The sequence below is a fragment of the Pseudorasbora parva genome, chromosome 16 (genome assembly GCF_024679245.1).
Source record: "Pseudorasbora parva isolate DD20220531a chromosome 16, ASM2467924v1, whole genome shotgun sequence".
Classification (NCBI taxonomy): Eukaryota; Metazoa; Chordata; class Actinopteri; order Cypriniformes; family Gobionidae; genus Pseudorasbora; species Pseudorasbora parva.
In genome coordinates, this window is record NC_090187.1 from 1,361,754 (window position 1) to 1,376,877 (window position 15,124).

At 40.5% G+C, this 15,124-nt stretch overlaps 1 protein-coding gene across 4 annotated transcripts in view; it reads left to right on the plus strand.

Annotated features, from left to right (window-relative positions):
• cd276 (CD276 molecule) overlaps positions 1-15,124 on the plus strand; it is a 130,645-nt gene continuing 115,521 nt past the window's right edge. For all 4 annotated transcript variants that reach the window (XR_010898492.1, XM_067419765.1, XM_067419767.1 and 1 more), the window contains exon 1: positions 1-275. The gene's annotated coding sequence lies outside the window, so the exon portion shown is untranslated. The remainder of the gene's footprint in view (positions 276-15,124) is intronic.

Consider the following 15,124-nt stretch of genomic DNA (forward strand, 5'->3'; position numbering starts at 1 on the left):
TGGAGCGAGCGCAAGAATGATGTAGGAGTGGTTCTACTTTCCGACCGGAGGAGAACCATCTCAAAGAAACGCTTTCTCGCAGCTTTACCTTCACGAAACAACAAACAAACAAACGCGCTCTCAGGTGTGGCGCGCGCAAACACACACACGCGCGCACGAGCGGAGCGCGAACGAGCACGGTGTGTGTCGCGTCTTCTCGGGACTCTCACACACACACACACACTCAACAGCTGGAGCGGCGCTTTGTCTGTCCGGGTCTAACTTCAGCAGGGATGGTAAGTTCATTAAACATGATGTAATGGACAAAGAAAGAAACGCTTCGAAGATTTAAAGTTACAGTGATGCTTTCAGAATAATCTTGCTACTTTTATTCATGGCATATTTCATAATTCACTTACTTTATTGAACCCAGGCCTGTAGTTACTGTCCTTTTAAGGTTTGAGATCCTCTCTAAAAGCCCAAGTGTGTGTGTGTGTGTGTGTGTGTGTGTGTGTGTGTGTGTGTGTGTGTGTGTGTGTGTGTGTGTGTGTGTTTTGAGCGGTCAGCAGGGCTTTGTTTGGCTGGCCTGAAGCTCCACCACACCCTGGTGATGAACTGGACCTGTCCTGTAGATCTGTGTCATGTCTGGACGGGCTATTATGTGACAAACTCTTAAACTTCTGAGACTTTGTGAGCTTTTCGTAAATCTTTACAAACTAAAAGTTTGCATTGTGAACTCCATCAGCACACCCGTAAAGGGTTAGTTCAGCCAAGAATGAATCTTCTGTCATTAACTCCTCTCCCTAATGTCGCTCCACACCCGTAAGACCTCCGTTCATCTTCACACACAGTTTAAGATATTTTAGATTTAGTCCGAGAGCGTATGCAAGTGTATGCACACTATACTGTCCATGTCTAGAATAGGAATATTCATGATTCGGATCGCGTGTCAAACTGCTGAAATCACGAGACATTGGCGATCCGAATCATGAATCGATTCACTGATTCATAACCGTTTGAATCTTTATTTGAGGATTGAACACAAACGCGGAAGAGAAGCCAATGCTGAATAAAGTCGTAGTTTTTGTTATTTTTGGACCCAAATGTATTTTGGATGCTTCAAGAGACTCTAATTAACCCACTGATGTCTCATATGGACTACTGTGATGATGTTTTTATTCCCTTTCTGGACATGGACAGTATAGTGTGCATACACTTGCATACGCTCTCGGACTAAATATAAAATATCTTAAACTGTGTGTGAAGATGAGCGGAGGTCTTACGGGTGTGGAGCGACATTAGGGAGAGGAGTTAATGACAGAAGATTCACTTTTGGGCTGAACTAACCCTTTAAAAAGGTGCCAGGAAGAACCAGAAATGGGGTTTCACACAGTGGTGCCATAAGAAGAACCATTTTTGGTTCCCCAAAGAACCGTTTCTTTAAAGAACCTTGTTTGCACTACAAAGAACCTTTTGTGCAATGGAAAGGTTATTTAGATATTAAAGGTTCTCCATGGAAACATACACCCTGCTAAAGAACCATATAAGAACCTTTATTTTTAAGAATGCATCTGAGATGAGCTCGCAATTTTAATCGATAACTCTCAATTTAAAGGGACAGTTCACCCCAAAAAAGGGCAATTTTGTCCATGTGACTAATGTCAGCTTTAAGTCGGGATGTCCTGTAAAGATCAGCAGAGACTGTTTTGAGGTTTCACTAGAAAAACCTCAACCTTGAATCTGTTGTCAAGGTTTGTTTGTATGCACATAGTTCTTACGTCTGCGGCCTGTATGGAAGCGCTCTGTTGGTCTGCTAATGGATGCATGCAGACTGGTTTACCTGTGTATAGTGTGTGTTTGGTTGTCATGACAGGTCATGTTCTTTGTATGGTTCTCCCCATGTCTTATATTATTTTTTTGCCTACTCTTGTGTTTTCAGACCTTCTGTGTTTTTAGATTTCCCTTTTTACCCCTTGCAACTTGAGGCACAAGCATTTCACTGTATTGCAAAGTATATGTGACAATAAATTGAACTAACTAACTAACTAACTAACTAACTAACTAACTAACTTACTTACTTACTTACTTACTTACTTACTTACTTACTTACTTACTTACTTACTTACTTACTTACTTACTTACTTACTTACTTACTTACTTACTAACTAACTAACTAACTAAAAACTCATCTCTTCCATGAGCACTTAATCTTATCATAAAAAAATATATATGAAAAATCAAACTCTTCATCCTCTATTTTTCTCTTTCCCATCTCTATTCTAGTTTTTGCTACTCTGAGTATAGGGCTGGGCGATATGGCCCAAAAAAATTATCACGATATAATTTAGCATATCAGTCGATATCGATAAATATCACGATAAATGTAAAATCTTTATTTCTTTAAAATTTAAAGGCATATTTTTGCTCATGAGTGAAATATGTAGAAAACAGACAGTTAGCTGTAGTTTTAAACTATCCTTTATTGTCAAAACATGACAAACACTTCCCAAACAAGTGAACAATTTATTTAAACTGAGGTAGATTTATTTATTAAAATCTTAACTGTGGTCAGCATTTTTTTACTCAACACTATATATCAATAATATATCATTATACAGGGCTTGACATTAAGCATGTTCATGTGCTTGTCCTTGGAACAAGTACATCGTTCAAGCTTGTCCAAGTAAAAAATTAGCTTGTCCGGAAAAGTGTGTGTGTGTGTGTGTGTTTGTGTGTTGTAAATATAATTTATTCTGAAGCAATATTCTCACCAGTGTTCAATCAGCTTTGACATATTTAAATCTGCATATTTGTGGTTTTTATTTTTATTGAATCATTTGAAATTTGTGATATTTTCACCTTTTATAAAGGGCATTTTCCCTTAATCTTATTAACTATAGGCTAAGCTTCATGTTTCATTTTATATTTGTAATTTTGATCAATACATTTAATTAAAATAAAACACTATAAGGGCTGTTACCAATCAAATTAAATAATTTACACTGAAAAATTACAACAGCATTAAATAATGTTTTGAGATTTGTAGTTTTGAATAGACAAATAAGACATGTTGGAAAGTATGTTTAAAGATCAAATTAAACCACCAGTAGGTGGCAGCAGGTGGCCGTCTTAATGAGCGAGTCATTGAGTCGTTCATTCAAACGATTCATTCAAACAATGAATCGTTCATTTACACACGTTGTTGTGAGACGCGTTGCGGTTCTGCTGTGAACGATTTTCGCAGCTGAAACAGAACAAATAATGCAATATTGAGCGTTTATATATTTAATTGTCTAAGTAAAACACTAAGAACGCAATAGGTCAAAAAAAAAGCGTTTTAAGAAACATTTTGAGGCCCCTTCTCTTGCCTCACAGTGGATTGGTCCACCGTGCATCTCACCGACACACACACACAAACACACCTCACCGAAGGTGGGCTGGTCGGGAGAGAGAAAAGTTCAGTATTTGTGGATCTCCAGTAAGGGCTGTCTAGTCTATTTTATTCATTTTAAACACCAGATGACATTATTTCTCTTTTGATACAGGCGATGCGGAGTCATTAATACATCACCAAAGACAAACAATTATGATAGCGATGTACAAGTCCGATGCTTTAGTGATTATAGTTTGGTAACGTTAGCCTGTTGTAAATAAGTCACCCACTACAGCTAACAAGGTAATAAGCCGGTGTGTGAATGTAGTTAATGTAGATTCACCGCTGTGTTGGGCTGCATGTTATATGGAAGGACTTTGAAGAAACAAGATAATTTAATAATTAAATTCTGTGTGGTGAACGTGAACCTATGATAAGCAGTCCACGCACGTCGCTCTGTTTTATGTCGGATGGGATCGCTAAAATATCTCCAAACCACTGAAGTTGAGCGAACTAACTTGTCAACGATATCTGTGTCCCCCGAGCTGGCCGTGAGCGCTGCATTTTCTTCATTATTGCTCATTTTTATCGCTCCACTTATCTCCGATCCTCCAAGCCTGTCAGCCACAGACTGTAAACATTACCGCGTGCAGCACCCAGACGCCCGGTCTGCAATACGCATGCGCAGCATTACGCATAGCGCGTAAGCATTATATCGAGAATTTATCGACCTGTTGTTATCGTTTTATCGAGGAAAATTATATCGTGATAATTATCGTTATCGTTTTATCGCCCAGCCCTATCTGAGTAATGTCCAAATCTTGGTATTTTGGGCACTTTTTGCTTGGCTTCGCCTGTTCTTGACGGATCGCTTCCCGTACTCCTCGGCTGTAAGTCGCTTTGGATAAAAGCATTGCTAAATGCGTAAATGTAAAACTTCTCAATCGGCTTTAAAACGACTGAATGATCAGATTTAGCACTCTGATAATATGCACTATTTTGTAATTATCATTTAAATCTGAATGTTTTTCAAATATTTTGTAATAAATCAACATCTCAGGAAAATGATATGGGGTGTCTAATCAAAATATGACTCTCTGTTATGAAACATGGCATTGATTTTGTGCATGTTTATCAGGCATTCTGGAGACACAAGTGATCAGGGAAAGAAATGACATATCAGTGCTCCTTTTTGGGGGGACACTAACATTTTGATCAAAGTTATTCAACTAAATATACAAATAAAATTAATGAATTAGGTCTTATTTAAGTCTATAAACTCTAATACTGATCTGCCAACATTGTCTCTCTCTGATAAATTAAAATAAGCTGATAACATCACTGTTTACTCCAGAACGACTGTACAGCCAAATCTAACTCTGCTGCAGTATTGTCCTGTTTAACACTGAAGCTGCTCTGACACAATCGGCGCTGGAGAAGAGCGATAGAAATAAAGATGACTTGACTGTAAAATATTAGATATTATTATGAAAATGTTTGCAAGTTATTACACTCCTTTTTTCATTACACATTGCTCCCGTTACACATTAGATCCAGTGTGTGGATGCATTGCATTGAATGGGAAAACCCATTTTGCATAAAGTAAAATTATATTATCAGTTATATCTTTCATAACATAGTTGAGAATCATCGTTAAACAAAGTTTGGTTAAAATCCTGAAACCTAAAAATTGATTGGTGATTAAACTCCCATTGTTTTTGCCTATGTATGTCATTTCAAATCATTTTTATTGTATTAGTCCTGGTGTCACTACAGAGGTCATAGCATGTGAATAAAATATCATATTTTTCCCCATTTGGTTTCTTATGCGCTAAAACTAATGACAAAATATATCGTTTTTCTTCTCTGGGTGTTAGGAGGAGGATACGTTGTTCCAAACCTGTAAGATTTTCTTTCTTCTGCTGAACACAAATGAATATTTTTTGAATAATATTTGTAATTTCCATAGTATGGGGGATAAAAATCAAAGGGCCCTTCAACTTTTTATTCTTCAGACTATCTTCTTTTGTGTTCAACATTCATTTTTGGCTGAATTGTCCATGTAAGATTGCAATAAAGGGATAGTTCACCCACAAATGAAAATTACCCATGATTTACTCTGCCTAAAGTCATTCTAGGTGTGTAGACTTTCTTCTTTCAGACGAACACAATCAGAGTTATATTTATACATGTCCTGGCTCGTCCAAACTTTATAATGGCAGCCCAAAATTTGAAGCCCAAACCCATGGATTTGCTTCAAAAGGCCTTTATTAACCCCTGGAGCGGTGTGGAGCAGTTATAGGATGGATAGATGCACTTTGATGATGGACAGATGCACTTTTAGGATGGATGGATGCATGCACTTTTAGGATGGATGGATGGATGGATGGATGCACTTTTAGGATGGATGCACTTTTAGGATGGATGGATGATGGATGCACTTTTAGGATGGATGGATGATGGATGCACTTTTAGGATGGATGGATGATGGATGCACTTTTAGGATGGATGGATGATGGATGCACTTTTAGGATGGATGGATGGATGCACTTTTAGGATGGATGGATGGATGCACTTTTAGGATGGATGGATGGATGCATGCACTTTTAGGATGGATGGATGGATGGATGGATGGATGCACTTTTAGGATGGATGGATGGATGAATGCACTTTTAGGATGGATGGATGCACTTTTAGGATGGATGGATGGATGATGGATGCACTTTTAGGATGGATGGATGCATGCACTTTTAGGATGGATGGATGGATGCATGCACTTTTAGGATGGATGGATGGATGGATGGATGGATGCACTTTTAGGATGGATGGATGGATGAATGCACTTTTAGGATGGATGTATGCTCTTTAAGGATGGATGAATGGATGGATGCTCTTTTAGGATGGATGAATGGATGGATACACTTTTAGGATGAATGGATGATGGATGCACTTTTAGGATGGATGGATGATGGATGCACTTTTAGGATGGATGGATGATGGATGCACTTTTAGGATGGATGGATGGATGCACTTTTAGGATGGATGGATGCATGCACTTTTAGGATGGATGGATGGATGGATGCATGCACTTTTAGGATGGATGGATGATGGATGCACTTTTAGGATGGATGGATGGATGCACTTTTAGGATGGATGGATGGATACACTTTTAGGATGGATGGATGGATGGATGCACTTTTAGGATGGATGGATGCATGCACTTTTAGGATGGATGGATGATGGATGCACTTTTAGGATGGATGGATGATGGATGCACTTTTAGGATGGATGGATGGATGGATGGATGCACTTTTAGGATGGATGGATGGATGGATGCACTTTTAGGATGGATGGATGGATGGATGGATGGATGGATGCAATTTTATGGGCATCGGATTTTGGGCTCCTATTCAATTATAAATCCATTATAAAGCTTGGCTTAGAAGAGCCAGGACATTTATTATGAAAACTCTGATTGTGTTCGTCTGAAAGAAGATGGTCACACACACACCTAGGATGACTTGAGTAAATCATGGGCTAATTTTCATTTTTGGGTGAACTATCCCTTTAACCCTCTCAGGTTTGATCATTGTTTCTACCGAGCTGCATTTTACAGTAATCACTTATGCCTCGTTATTCATTTAATACCTGAGGGCTAAACCGTGAGCTTATCATGAGGTGAGTGATTGTGAAGATCAGTGAGCTTGTTTAAACTTGATGCCAAACATCTGAACACTTGCTAAATGAGTTAATATTCAGCGTTAAAGACTCAATGAGCCATGGCACAGGGGAGGAGGGTACAGTAAATCTGACTGGCGATTCTTGTTTGATTCGTACAGTAGATTTCTCAGATTGAGCTCCGTTATGATGGACTGAATCTGTAAACAGCTGACATGTCCTAAAGCTGTGTGATGCATTCTGCCTTATTTCCACTGTTAAAGAGTTGATTAATGATAAACATGGACAAAGAGTCAGAACACGAAATGTATTTCTGTGCCAAATACACTCCTTCAGGATTAGAACAAGTTTCAGAAAGTGTGTTTTTCGAGTATGACATCATAAAGGGCGAAACTCCTTATATGGACACACACACACACACACACACACACACACAGGTTTGTTTCTCTTTATTAGTGAGGAGATTACATAGACTTCCATTGGTTTTATATCAGGTTAATGATACTTTCTATCCCCTAACCCAACCGCTATGCCTAAACCCAACACACACACACACACACACACACACACACACACACACACACACACACACACACACACACACACACACACACACACACACACACACACATACCCTATCCCTAAACCTACCCTTCACAGAAACATGTGCAGAACAACAGATTTAAATAAAAACATGTTTTGGCCGATTTCATAAGCCTTTTTAACTAGTGATGACCGGTCCAATGTCAAACTATTGAGTCATTTTCTTATTTTACTAAGTGAGGACATTTGTGTCCTCACATTGACAAACAAGGAACACACACACACACACACACACACACTTTAGTCTTTAGTGACATTGTTGATATTGTGTCTAAACAGACAACGCCAGCGCCGCCGACGGCTCCCGTTACCCGAACGAAGCTCGTTGATGTGTGTGTGTGTGTGTGTGTGAGAGTGTGTGTGTGTTTGTTCCCGTTCATGAGTGGAAACCGCAGGCAGTGAGTGAAACTGCATCACGTGTGTGTTTTGTTGGCAATCGGCGCGTATGTGCATATAGTGTGTGTGTGTCTTTAGCTCCGCCCACTGCACGCCTCCACGATCTCGGCTGATTTCTGAAAGAATCGGTTCAGTGTATCCGTCTTTTATAAATATGATAAACTAAAGACTCTTATGAGATATGAAGGATCAACGCGACTCTACAGATACTCAAGATTAACACGAGACTGGCAGAAACTGTGTTATGGAGCGGATTTTTGCTTGATTTAACCTATGAAAAACCCATTTTGTTGCTGTACATTAATGCATTTAGGTTGATTCATTATCTGACTTGAATAAAATTAGTTAGTTTACATGGTGTAGGTACCATTTATTTCCAGTGTAGGTTTGTCTGGCGTGCAACAGCTGGTGGATTGAGAATGACTGACAGAGTGTTTAAGGCCAATGAAAACAGATTCCTGAAGGAAGGAATGAGGAGAGAAAGCTTGACACACACACACACACACACACACACACACACACACACACACACACACACACACACACACACACACACACTGCCCCTAAACCTACCCATCACAGGAGACATTCTGCATTTTTACTTTTTCAAAAAAAAAAACCTCATCCTGTATGATTTATAAGCCTTTTGAAAAGTTGGGACCGCTGGCTGGTTCCCACAATGTAATATAAACAAGGACACACACACACACACACACACACACACACACATACACACACACACACACACACACACACACACACACACACACACACTGCCCCTAAACCTACCCATCACAGGAGACATTCTGCATTTTTACTTTTTCAAAAAAAAAAACCTCATCCTGTATGATTTATAAGCCTTTTGAAAAGTTGGGACCGCTGGCTGGTTCCCACAATGTAATATAAACAAGGACACACACACACACACACACACACACACACACATACACACACACACACACACACACACACACACACACACACACACACACACACACACACACACACACACACACTGTTCTTGTTTAATCACACTGTGCTTTTATGAGAAGTATTTTGCTCAGCCCTAATTAATACTCTGAACTCTTCGATTTGATCCCAGTTTGTGTCTGCCGTTGGAAAGCTGTTTTTGGAGAGTGTCTGGCCGCATGTTTTTTGCTGACGACAGGGTTTGGTTTGCTTATGACTAAGGCATAGCGCAGAAGTGACGCGCTCTCATATTACACAGTCCGATCTACTGGAAAGAGTTTAGCCATCCATTGAGCGCCCACTCGCTGCTTCCGGCTCTTCAGGTTGTCAGACAGTCATATAATTATGGTGGATACGCTCAGATCTTGATTATGTTTCTCTAACAATACAGTAAAGATCTGAGTGAGGTCAGACCGTGAGAGAGTGGATTGTGCAGCTGTTTGTGTCTGTCAGAGAGTTAAAGACCCAGTGAAATCACAACTGGGCTCAGACAGCTTCATAATCAAGGGGTTTTCAAACAAGTTCTGTCTTTGACGCCCTGTCATAAATATAAAGGTGATATATTTTCATGCGTAAAACTCAACACACTAACTAACATTCAGAAGTAGGTTTGATGAGAAAGAGTCTCTTATCAAAAGTACAGTGTAAATCATCTGTTCTATATGTGAATATATAGTAAAGTGTGATTTATTCCTGCGATCAAAGCTGAATTTATCATCATTACTCCAGTCTTCAGTGTCACATGATCCTTCACTAATCACTCTCATATGAGGATCTGATGATCAACACACACTTATGATTATTATCAGTGTTGAAACAGTTCAGATTTTTTGTGGAAATGGTCATTGTATTGAAACTGTAGTGTATATATTATAAAAACAAAAAAAGGGGGACAAACACGCCAAAACTTTCCTATTTCAATAGGAAATATGTCAGCACAGGGAAGAAAACAAACCATTTCATCTGGTCTTTAAAGTGGTTTGACTTAAGTTTTTCCAGTAAAGAGAAGGAAAGAAAGAGGAAATGAGAGCAGGATGTAGAAACCATGACCAGTGTGAACAGGAAACAGCTGTAAAATCACCTCAGACTGTTGCATTTCAGTAGGCTAAATATATCCACGCAACCAACCAATTAACCAACCAACCGACCAAGCAAACAACCGACCAAGCAAGCAACCATGCGAGCAACCATGCGAGCGAGCAACCAACCAACCAACCAAGTGAGCAATCAAACAAGCAAGCAAACAACCAACCAATTAACCAACCAAGCAACCAACCGACCAAGCAAACAACCAACCGACCAAGCAACCAAGCAATCAAACAAGCAACCGAGCGAGCGAGCAACCAACCAAGCAAGCAAGCGAGCGAGCAACCAAACAACTATGCAACCAAGTGAGCAATCAAACAAGCAAGCAAACAAACAAGCAACCAACCAAGCAAGCAACCAATCAACCAACCAAGCATGTGAGCAACCAACCGACCAAGCAAGCAACCAACCGACCAAGCAAGCAAACAAACAAGCAACCAACCAAGCAAGCAACCAATCAACCAACCAAGCATGTGAGCAACCAACCGACCAAGCAAGCAACCAACCGACCAAGCAAGCAAGCAATTAACCGACCAAGCAAGCAACCAACCGACCAAGCAAGCAAGCAATTAACCGACCAAGCAAGCAACCAACCGACCAAGCAAGCAAGCAATTAACCGACCAAGCAAGCAAACAACCGACCAAGCAACCAACCAACCGACCAAGCAAGCAACCAACCAACCGACCAAGCAAGCAACCAACCGACCAATCAACCGACCAAGCAAGCAACCAACCGACCAAGCAAGCAGCCAACCGATCAAGCAACCAACCGACCAATCAACCGACCAAGCAACCAACCCACAAATCAACCAACCAACCAAGTGAGCAACCAACCAACCAAGCAACCAACCAAGCAACCGACCAATCAACCAACCAAGCAATCAACTGACCAATCAACCGACCGACCAACCGACCAATCAACCAACCAACCAAGTGAGCAACCAACCAACCAAGCAACCAACCAAGCAACCAACCAAGCAACCGACCAATCAACCAACCAAGCAATCAACTGACCAATCAACCGACCAAGCAACCAACCGACAAATCAACCAACCAACCAACCAACCAACCAAGTGAGCAACCAAACAAGCAACCAACCAACCAACCGACCAAGCAACCAACCCACCAAGCAAGCAAGCAACCAACCGACCAAGCAAGCAACCAACCGATCAAGCAACCAACCGACCAATCAACCGACCAAGCAACCAACCGACAAATCAACCAACCAACCATCCAACCAAGTGAGCAACCAAACAAGCAACCAACCAACCAACCGACCAAGCAACCAACCCACCAAGCAACCAACCAAGCAACCAACCAACCAACCAACCCACCAAGCAACCGACCAATCAACCAACCAACCAACCAACCAACCAAGTGAGCAACCAAACAAGCAACCAACCAACCAACCAACCGACCAAGCAACCGACCGACCAACCGGCCAATCAACCAACCAACCAAGTGAGCAACCAACCAACCAAGCAACCAACCAAGCAACCGACCAATCAACCAACCAAGCAATCAACTGACCAATCAACCGACCAATCAACCGACCAAGCAACCAACCGACAAATCAACCAACCAACCAAACAACCAACCAACCAACCAACCAACCAACCAAGTGAGCAACCAAACAAGCAACCAACCAACCAACCGACCAAGCAACCAACCCACCAAGCAAGCAAGCAAGCAACCAACCCACCAAGCAACCGACCAATCAACCAACCAACCAACCAACCAAGTGAGCAACCAACCAAGCAACCAACCAACCAAGCAACCAACCAACCAAGCAAGCAACCGACCAAGCAACCAACCAACCGACCAACCAAGTGAGCAACTAAACAAGCAAGCAAACAACCAAGCAAGCAAGCAAGCGACTGACCGATCGAGTGAGCGAGCAAGCAACCAACCAACGAAACAACCAACCAAGCAAACTACCAACCAACCAAGTAACTAACCAAACAACCAACCAAGCAAACTACCAACCAACCAAGTAACTAACCAAGCAAACTACCAACCAACCAAGTAACTAACCAAACAACCAATCAAGCAAACTACCAACCAACCAAGTAACTAACCAAGCAAACTACCAACCAACCAAGTAACTAACCAAACAACCAACCAAGCAAACTACCAACCAACCAAGTAACTAACCAAACAACCAACCAAGCAAACTACCAACCAACCAAGTAACTAACCAAGCAAACTACCAACCAACCAAGTAACTAACCAAACAACCAATCAAGCAAACTACCAACCAACCAAGTAACTAACCAAGCAAACTACCAACCAACCAAGTAACTAACCAAACAACCAACCAATCAAACTACCAACCAACCAAGTAACTAACCAAACAACCAACCAAGCAAACTACCAACCAACCAAGTAACTAACCAAGCAAGCTGATGGTATTTGTTTGGCTCTGCTCACACTTTAATGTAAATGTAATTGTCTCTGCCTCAGTTAACAAGAAATTTGGTTGTAAAAACAAACAAAAAAACAAAGACATTCATGAAACTTCAGTAAAGCAAATTTGTGTTTAAATCATTCATTCATTCATTAGCGCATTAAATCGAAAGGCAAATTACATAAGAAAAGTTTGTGAATCAAAAACTCTTGATTCTGCTCATGTCTGATGAATGAGGCAGTGTGTTGGGAGAGAGATGAAGCTCTCAGAAAGAGTCTCAACCAAAGTCAGTCGCAGTGGAGATTCTGTGCCGAACTTCAGTGAACACATTCATTCCTCTCTGGGATCCTCGGGCTGAAGTTTTCCTCTGTAGAGTTGCTGCTCGTCCTTCCTCTTTACATTCAGATCTGTGCTTTGGCACACACAGAGGGTATCAGGAGACGGCGACAGCTCTGTCTCGCCAAGAGCAAATGAAAATAATTCTCTGTGTTTAAAGTGAAGCTACTCGCACAGGAGCCGGTCCGCTGAGGGAAAGCACAGAAATGGCCGTGCTGTTCTCTGCCAAATGTCAAACTCTTTCTGGAATAGGCAGTCTGAGAACTTTAGCTTCGTGCAAAACACATGCACTCTTCTAATGGGCGCTTTTATGCACTGTGTCTACGAATCAGCATCGCATTTGATTTGGGCAATCTCATTCTTTCATCGACCCTTTTTATCAAAAAAAATTCTGTCTAACTATAATATTTTTACATACATGTATACCTAAATATTTTACATTCTGTTTAACTGGAATGTTATCAATAGTAGAGTCACTACAACAATGAAGTGGCAACAGCTCACACTTGGATCGATTAGGCCTTAAACCAGACGCATAAGGGAATTTCTCCACCAGTTCAAAGGCAACGCTCAACTGGTCCTTGTTCTTCAGAAAAATGGTGGTGTCGTCCGCCAGCTGTGAGATCTTTATTTCTTTTCCAAAAATCTTTATTCCTTCAAAATGTGCTTCCTTTACTAAGTGTATAGCTAGTAGTTCAGTTACTAAGATACATAAAAAGGGAGAAATGTTGCACCCCGGCCTGACCCCCATATTAATCTGAAATCTTGGAGAAGTATTGTGATTAATTATAACAGAACTATTTATATCTGTGTAGAACATGCTGACAATGTCGATGAAAGGGCTTCCAAAACCAAATGCCTTGATGGCTTGTATTCGATTGTGTCGAACGCTTTGTAAAAATCAAGAAACAAAACGAAGGCGTCAGAATCAACATTATCAATAGTCAAGCAAGTCTAAAACGAGCCTTATGTTATTGCTAATGTGGCGGTTTTTCATGAAACCTGTTTGAGTTTCTGCAATTATTGAATTTAAATCAGATTTTAATCTATTTGCATATACAGAGGCCAGAATTTTATAATCTATAGTTAATAATGTGATTGGACGCCAAGTGAGGGTCTTTACCAGGTTTCGGGATCAAGGAGATGATGCCATGGTTCATTATTGTGGTCATTTCCCCTTGATCAGTACACTCCCTAAACATGTGCATTAAAGGGAGTTGAATAAGCTCCCAGAAATGAATATAGAACTGCTCCTAGCCCATCTATCCCTGGAGATTTTCCTTTCTTCATAGCAAACAAAGCATTTTTAACCCTCATTTAAAGAGATATCAGCGTCACAAGATGCTTTATAATCTTCACTAATAATAGGGATACTGTGCTGAATTTTTTCAAAAAAACTTACACTTTCGTCTCTGTTAAATTTAGACTGATATAAATGACCATAAAACGAGCTAACAAATTTAGAAATGTGAGTTAGATCCTTAGAAAGGGTGCCATCAATGTAGAGCTCAGTTACAGAATATCTTTTAGCATTCCTTTTTCTAAAGCAAATAAATAATTGGTGTTCTTTTCGCCCTCTTCCAGCCACTTAGCCCTTGGTCTAATAAATGCCCCCTTTGCCATTTCTCTATATATTTGGTCTATCTGAATTTGGATGGCTTTTAGCTCAATTTCTTCTTTGGTTTCCTTTTAATGTTTAATTTAAAATGTTCGCTTCGTTGTGGGCATCTGACGTTTCTCCTGGAAACTGAAATAAAAACTATCTATCATTCTATCTGTCTGTCTGTTCATTGTGAAATTAAGTTTGTGAAGCTAGAAGTGTTTGCATCATGTGCTTTAGTGGAGTTTGGGTCTAATGGTCTGCTTTAGCAGTTTGTCACGTAGGTTCTCATGTATTCCTCATGTTATGTCTGTGTGTTCAATGTATTGAAAAGGTCGAGATCTGTCCATAAATCATGGCATGTTGACCCCTTCAAGAAGGCACACAGAGATTTCTGAAAGTTTTTACACACACACACACACACACACACACACACACACACACACACACACACACACACACACACACACACACACACACACACACACACACACACACACACACACACACACACACACACACACACACACACACACACACTGCCCCTAAACCTACCCATCACAGGAAACATTCTGCATTTTTACATTTTCAAAAAACATCACTTAGTATGATTTCTAAGATGTTTTCCTCATGGGGACCAAAAAATGTCCCCATAAGGACAAGGATTTCGGAAATTACCAAGTTTGTGGGATATTTT